An 8,563-nucleotide genomic window follows, 5' to 3' on the forward strand; every position below is an offset into this window, starting at 1 on the left:
ATTATATATATATATATATTCTATATATTTATATATATATAAATTTTAAATATAAAATAAAAAAAAACTACATATATATATAAAATATAGTAAAAAATGTACTTTTTTAACCTTATCTCCATAACGTTTTACTTTCCTTGATTGGCAGCCATAGATTTCATTTGCAATGCTTTTTTTAGTTGATATAAATTAAAGTAAGTGTGCTGAAAAATATTTTAACTTTTTTTCTCTTTTGTAGGGGCAGCTCACAGAAAATCCCTGAACACAGTCTAAGCAACTGTTGGAATGTTTGAGGTAGGAAACTTGACCTTTCAAAGATCAACATAATGAAAACAAAGAAAAGTATTGTCTATTCACGGTCATATGAATGACAACAGATTAATCACAGTCTCGATTCCACTATCTGGACTCCAAAAAATGTAAAGGAAAAATGTTATAAAAAAGAGAAGCTCATTAGATAGAAGCAGCAGACAAAAGTTGGAAACTAAAAACTCCTAGAGTGATTTAATAGTTTGTCGTAGCATCAGGGACCGGTCTCAGTGTATTTACACGGGTTGGTATTTGATGTCATTGGATGTTTCTTTTTTTTGAGTGCTGTTATTGTTAAAGGAACCTAATTCTACATAATATTTTAACATTTGTCTTAAAGTTATCAGTAAAATAACCTTCAAATTTTATTTTTAACATATTTAAATTCCATATTATGGTCAAAAGTTGGTGGCCTCCTCCTGACCATTGTGAGCTGGTTGGAACTTTCCATGATCCTAAACCCTAAATATGAAGCTCCTACTCACCTTTTATAGCTGATAATATTGTTTTTAAACTTTATTTATAAAAAACACTAACATATTATGCAGTACTTTATATTAAATAGGGGGTTTCAAATACCCAACAAATACAAACAACCACACAGGTGGAGCAGAGAACCCAGACCACAAAGGCTGATAATCCTAGAAGTAGGCAAGCATAGTATACAATAGGAAGAGGATATGGAATGGTGGCCCATTAGTAATGGGTTAAGCCATAGATGGTTAAAGGTAAGTAGGCAAGTTTCAGTAGGTGGCTTTTAAGGTTTTTTTTTAAAATGTGTGGAAAAAATAAGCCTAATTGATGGGTGCAGCTCTTGTAGCTGTGTACAGGAAGTAGTTATAAGTGCAGAAGTCATTGGAGAAGTGGGAAGGGCAACTAACATCCTTCATTTTATTAGGCAATGGAGCTGAATTTCAACATGGGCACAGTTTTGCTGGATCAGCCACATTTCTTAATAATATTAATAGACAACAGTATTGTAAAGGTTTACACTGCAAGGTTTAGCAGATTTTGGTAATTGAAACCTTTCATGGGACTCCATTGGCCAACTCTGTGTTCTGAGATACCGGGTCTGCACACCTAATATACCCATTATGAGAATTTCCCACCATCTCAGTACTGAGTTCCTGGATCTGTGCACCTACTGTGCCCTTTATAAGGAGTGCCCGCTATTCTTGTGTTGGATTCCCAGGCCTGTGCACCTGCTGTGCCCATTATATGAGCTCCTTCCATCTTTATTCCGAGTTCCTGGGTCTGTTCACTCTCTGGTCAAGTTATACTGGGCTCTGACCATCCCTGTTCTGAATTTCAAAGTTTGTACACCTTTAATGCCTATCATGGGGTGCCCCCGCCATTCTAGTACTCAGTTCCTGGGTCTGCACACCTGATGTGCCTTAAATGAAAGGCTCTTACTATCCCTAATTAATTTTATATTGTGTATGGAGAATAGGAAAAGCCGAATTACCAGATCAGCCTACAGATATGGATCAGAAACGGGGTATTATGTCTTCATTAGGGGGCCATGCCACACAAAACTTATATTTTGCAATATTTTGATAATTAGATTTACATCAACTGTTTTTCATTTGGCCAATTTGTCCCACTAGCCCTTTAAGTTTCCTACTTTTTCTACACAAATTGGTTTGCTAAAGAATATTTAACATTTTGTAGAAAATTAACTCCCAACCACGCTTAAAAAGAAAAAAAACCTCTTAGAAAAAAAAAAATTATGCACGCCTTAGTGATGGCTGGAGAAAAATGGAGATAGCTTTCGTATACTTGTACGTTTTATAGGCATTAATGTTGCCGTAAATCTTGTGTTATTGTACGGCGCCTGCAACATTTTTCCTGCATTTTGCCTTTGGACAGGGAAGAAATGACTGGCTTCCATCAGTGTTATTGGCAATACCCATATTCTGACATCTGTTCCTTTCTAAACATTTTACCAACCTTGATGAAATGTATTTTAGTGGTAGAAGCTGACTTAGAGGGAAAAGAAAAAAAAAAAAAACCTCTGGATGATAAAAAATAACATTGATTAAACACCAGCAGCAATTTGCCTGCAAATCTCGCCGTTCTGAAGGCGGCTGCAGTTTTCTGTTGAAGAAAAATTAGCTATCTTGTGCTAATCTTAATCATGTTTACACTTCAAACTAGGCTAAATATACGACTTATCGAAAAAATAAATAAATATAAAAAAGACATGCCTGCATTTTTGGCAGTTGGGTCTTATATATTCAGTCTTTATCTCGCAGTTACAGTGATACTTATTTTTCTTACATTTAGTGAATTGTTTGAAATGGCTGAGAGAGAGCTCATAGTGATTACATTAGACTGTCATGCCATCAGTTTTAAGTTCCATGCTTATCCTGACCCAGAACAACTGATGGGATCATCTAATTTACATTGTAAAGTGATATGCAAGTTTCCAGTGTATTGGTCAATTGTATTCCTAATATTAGCCTATTGTGTTCTTTGCTGTTAAATATCTTTCCTTCCCCCTTCCCTATCATTTCTCCTTATTCTTTCTATTTCCCTATCTTTTCCATTATCTTACCTTTTCCTTTTCATTTCCTTTCATATACTTCCCCTTTTATTTTTCTTTTCTTTCCTTTCCTTATAGTATTGGTTTCTTATCTTATATTTTGCTTTATCCTTGACTGGGGCAAACCATATTTACGCAGACTTGCATTCCCCACTAATAGAACCCCCCCCCCCTACCTTTTAGATACCCACTTACCACCTTAACAAATACCCCAACTAAACGCACCACCATGAGTTGGTTAAATGGCCCATAGGCCTTTTATTATAACAAATATTAACTATTGCCTTTATTAATATAAATAACAAATATAAATAACCAATGTAAATATAAGCATTAATACAATCAAAATCAACAAATAATAAACACATTATAAACCATCCTTAAATAACCATTAAATAACAATCAAACATAACCAACTTAAGCTTCACTGGTTGCTGGTCCTCGAAGGCCACCACATTGTACATTTTTGGGTTTGCACCTTAACCACAATTGCTCCCAGCCGCCAATTCTCACAGCTCAGAAACTTTAATAACCGTCCATTTTTGTGCAGACCCCCCTACAATTTCTACCAAACACCATTATCCAAAAACAGGAACTCCATACCCTAGATGGGTCCCCAATTCCACAGCCATTATACACCAACCAGAACACCCCCCTCAAGGATCTCAACCGCCAACACCACTATTCAAACCAAACAACCCCATAACTCGACTTGCTAACTAACCACTCCAAAAAGGGAGGGAGGGTGGGAAAAACTCCCTGCATGCTGTCTTTTCTGAAAATGCCCACCCCACTTCCTCTTCCTGACCTTTTTAACTCTTAGACCCCTCCTTTATCTCCGCCTCCTTAAACTCCACCTTGATCACTTCCCACTTAACTTTTTTTTAACCCTATGCTGTCTGCTCCTTGTCTGCTCAGTTATGTCTTCTTCTGTGCTCCTTACCTCGCACGTTACAGGTCTAACTTTTCTTTTTCCTTCCATACCTTTCTATTCCTTTTCATTCTGTTCCTTATTTTATCTTTTCCTTTCCATTTCTTTCCTTTTTCTTCTTCCTCCCTGTCTTTTTATTTCTTCATTTTTTTATTTCCCTCTACCTTCTCCTTCCCTTTTTTACTTTTATATCCTTTCCTCTTCCTCTCCTTTTCTTCTCTTTTCCTTCTCCCTCTCTCTCTTTCTCTCTCTCTCCCTCTCTCTTCCTTTTTCCCTCCCACTCCCTCTATTTATTCTTTTCTATTTTTTTCCCTCCCCTCTTCCACTTTCTTTCTTCCTTCCCTGGTGCAGGAACTTCCTGGTTAATGGTGCATTGAACCTCTTGCCTGTACCTTCCCATTCCCTACACTCCATTCTCTGACACTGTTCTTTCTTACCTTTGCTGACTTGTACAAGTCCAAATAAAACACACTATAGTTATCATAAGGGCCCTTGTGTCATATTGATTTAACCCACCTGTATCCATTTTGTCACTTCATCCTTATAGAACGAATGATCCTGGGGGACACTTCATTTACCGGTTAGAGACGGTCTCCCCCAAGTAAACTGGTAAGAACCAAAGAACTATTTCACTAAGCAGATAAATTCACTTATCGGACAAGTTAAATACAAATCCTCAAAGTCCTCACATTTATATTGTGTGTTTCTTCCTCCATTTGTTGAAGCCAATAACGTTCCTGACATACATAAGTGTCCTCAGGTAAAGTTCATTTAGAAGAGACTCTCCAGCTAATTCATTAAAAGATATTAGAACGTGGAATTAAAATAGTTTTCTCATTGGGGAACAAGACGTGTTTAACCGTTGCAGGATTTGCAGAAGCATTTTTTGTTCCTAAATGTTCCTAATTTAACAAAGCAATATTTGACCTGACTGTAGGCAACATGATGGTCTCCAATTTTTGGAGACCAGAAATCTCAATGTGGCAGCTGTTGGGGTATTATCATTGGGGTATTAACTTGGCATTGACACCTCAGTGCATGGCCATTGTAGCCCTCATTGGCCAATACTCTCTGTAGAGGACTGCTGGTGGTACACTCCAATAGAAAAATTTGTACTACACAAATCATAATCACTATCAGTTTTTGGAGAGTGCAGAGAAAGTTTACAACCTCCATGAAGTATCTATGTCTATCCTGGTCTACGTTGGTGGAACTCCTTCTTACTTCCATTGCTGACGCCTTGAGGAAGTATGAAAAATTGTACCCCATAGGAACAAATTTAGAAATCTTATCCCTTTTTAAGGACATGTGCACATGGACTATTTGTACTGCCTGACAGTTGCTCTGCCACCTACTATTGAAACTATTGGGAGCATTCCAGTAATAAGAGATAGCAGGTGGTGCCAGGTAGTGGTGGTTGGATAGTTCCTGATGGAGTCAATTTTAACTCGGATCAGAGCTAATTGGACCTTAAAAATTTGAACAATCTGAGCTCAGTTCTAAATTTGGATTTGTGGGGAAATCATCCAATGACAAATGTCATCTTGTACAGAGGGCTGATATCTAAAAATGGAGCACAACTAGACAAGGAGCCATTTTCTGCTGATGTGGCAATCAGACAAGAACAGAGGAGCAGGTAGGGACAGATAGGATTTTTAATAAATAAGGGACAGACATTGCTTGCTGCATTTTTCTCATATTGTGACTGTTAACCAAGTGAGATCACAGCAATTAGTTTTAATTACACATAAAACTTTTTCCCCCAATAGTGGTGTAAAAATGTATTTTTTCTCAGCACACAGAGCTCAACGGAATGGAAAAATAGGTTCAGAATGGCCCCATGCTGTCCATAGTTCCTAAAGTTGGCTTGAAAAAAGCATTCTCCACCCAAAAAAATGTTTAAAGTAAAAAAAAATAATTTCCAACTCTAGTTTGGAATTCTTGATTGAATTTACAGAATTTAATCAAACAGTAGCTTCAAATTCTCAGAGGCCACTTGCAATATTCTATTTAAACCATTGTCAAACAGATGCCACTGCCGGTTGGGTCACAAGGCAATGTGTTTATGTGTGGTTGTGACATGGTAACATGGACAGCCAGTGGCAGATGTGGCAGACAGTGGGTCCCCATGCATAACTTATTAAGGCCCTTCCCCACCAAACTAACTTGGGGCCTCTGTGGGAGCCCCTTGTGCTTGAGAAGTGTACAGGGCCCATGTGCAGTGGTACACCTTGCACCCATGGTTGTGAACCATTTCCCAATTATCCACATAGACAAGTTCCTATTCTCTCTGAATCATTAAAACAGATGTTTTTTTTTTTTTTTTTTGGTGGAAGTGAGTTGCAAGTCAGGCATAGAAATGTGCAACACTCCTATTGTTATTTATTGCCCATCCCACAAAGGTCTGTCATTCATTTTCTTTCTAAATGTTCAAAAACTTTCATCAAAAAAAGAAAGAAAAAAACATTGCGCAGCTCCCAAGAATCAAAAAAAGTTCATTCTGCTTGACGGAAGATGGTTGCTTTGTATCCATTCCATGGAAAGATGGCGCGTTTGCCAAGGAGAGTCTAAAAACATCTCCTGTGATGATAACCAGAACACTTGGTAGCGAACCCTAATATCCTCTCCGTATAAATGCTAATTGTTTAGATAATCTGTTTAAAGTGGTTTTTTACATTCGCAAGTCAGAAATAAAAAGCACACACAAGGCGAGCAAATGTTATCCATCTCCTTGAACCCGATTCAAAAATTCTATTGCTTGAACTTTTTTTTAATTTTACTGTTCAAACCATGATTAAATGACTTTTAGCGTTCCCAAAGAACAATCTGTTTAAAGGAAGCCTCAGAAAAGGGCAAAGAAGGGGAATGACTGTGAAAGGCTCTCCGAAACAGTTCCAAAAAACAAAAAAGTCATCTGCTGTTCCATGATTCCTCAAACCGAGCTTCTCTATTGTTTTTATTGTCATCATTAGGGGACTTTTTTGATAGCGGTGAAATCTTGGTTTGATATGAAAGACACAACAAAACACAGTTTTGGGTTCATTATTACGTCATTAAAGTGTTTCCTAAATGCATTCAGAATTTGAGTTCATTTAGCAGACATGGGCAAACTTCAACCCCAAGGGCCATATATGGCCCGGCCCGTGGGGCTTTTTAACCTGGCTTGCTTTTACACATAACTTTTATCAGTTCATACAAACATTCTTCATCCATCTGGCTCGTCTGTCAAATTTTAAAACTCACTCAAAGTTTGCCCCCCGTGGTATAGGCATCTTGCAGTCCTTGTGGAGCAAAACCCAAATTGGGAGATGCAGCTCGGTTGTGCAACAAGAAACATGCTCATAGGAGATGTTTTTATTTTGCAGCTTCTTCTCCATTTACTGTTTTATTACAGGCAACTCATACCTGAAACCTCTACAGAGAGACCACAGTTTCTTCTCCATTGAATAGGATTTGCTCCTCTATAAGAGAGACATTGCATACCTTTTTCTTTTAAAACACCCAGAATGTATTTAAACAATCTGGATTTAAAGTCTTTTTTTAATTTCAGATAGTTTTTGAATACTTTTAGAATCAGTACAACCTCGGCAATCCTCTCCAGTCAATTCGGCTTGCCATACCCGATCAGTCCGCCTTTGAATTCTCTCTCTCTCTTTTTTTTCTTCCCTCCGCCATCATAATTCCCTGACTGATTAACCTCTCAACTCGCCTATGGATCTGAGAGCTGTATCACACACTTCTGTGCCGCCTCAGATTCCTTCCTACAAGCAGCACTTTTGTTTGGCAGCATCAAAGCGCAGGGGGTTAATAGCGTACAAAGGGAGTCGGTTTTATAAACGTATTACGAGGCGAGAGGAGTATTAATGTTGATATAGCGTGTTTTCTGACAGAGGAACACCCGCTCTCTGCTTGTGCTTCACAGCAGTCTGCGTTATAAAAATTGTGAGGAGACAATAATTTCACTCCGAGCCTCTAATTTATTTTTCCTAGTGTGTTTTAGATAAAGCACGGGAAGAAATATCTGCGGTTTTATATCATCTCACGGAATAAACAAGAAATGTTTCACTTGTCGCTGTAGAGAGGCAGACAGCTGTGAAATTGTTCTTTTTTTTTTTGGAGATGATGGGGGTCATTGCAATGAAAGTATTACTAGTGTTTTTTAAAAGGGTGACTCCAAGCAGTAAGTTCTTCTGACCCATGTGCTGGAGCCAGACCTGGCCGAGTTTTTATATACTTTCCTACTTTTCCTATGGTGGCCTGGTTTTACGTTTCTTTCTTAGAGCTTCAAAAGCCAAGAAATTAAATATTGTAGCTCAGAATCGCAGATATACTGGGAGTCGTAGTTCCAGATTTTCTAAGGGACCTCTTCTGCTCTGCACTTAGTACATCATAGATGGCAAGTTACGAAAGCCTTATGACAGTAAAGTTTAGTGCCGAGCCTTCCAGGTTCTGTTAGTTCTCCGTTTCCTGTGTATGTTGCTGTATTGGCTTGTTTACCAATCATTCCTCTCTGCCTTCTTACATAAATATTAATATAATATAGAAGGCGAGATGCCGGCCTCACTGTTTACTGTCTATCAGCAGAATAATTGTGCCTGATGACAAGCCATTAACTAAAGGCGGCAGATTGGCAAAAATACAATGATATATTCTGGGCTATGGTAATTCTCAGGGTATGTTTATCTATCTATCTATCTATCTATCTATCTATCTATCTATCTATCTATCTATCTCCTATCTATCTATCTATCTATCTATCTATCTATCTATCTATCTAT

At 37.9% G+C, this 8,563-nt stretch overlaps 1 protein-coding gene across 4 annotated transcripts in view; it reads left to right on the forward strand.

The window, feature by feature from the left end:
• The window catches only part of ZNF536 (zinc finger protein 536), a 406,541-nt gene that overhangs the window by 104,036 nt on the left and 293,942 nt on the right, over positions 1 to 8,563 (forward strand). For 3 of the 4 annotated variants that reach the window (XM_072422428.1, XM_072422426.1, XM_072422430.1), the window contains exon 4: positions 239 to 294. The gene's annotated coding sequence lies outside the window, so the exon portion shown is untranslated. Of the gene's footprint in view, positions 1 to 238; positions 295 to 4,332; positions 4,395 to 8,563 lie in introns of all 4 variants that reach the window. The other variant, XM_072422427.1, reaches the window with a different exon arrangement.

This window comes from Pyxicephalus adspersus, chromosome 9 (assembly GCF_032062135.1).
Source record: "Pyxicephalus adspersus chromosome 9, UCB_Pads_2.0, whole genome shotgun sequence".
Classification (NCBI taxonomy): domain Eukaryota; kingdom Metazoa; phylum Chordata; class Amphibia; order Anura; family Pyxicephalidae; genus Pyxicephalus; species Pyxicephalus adspersus.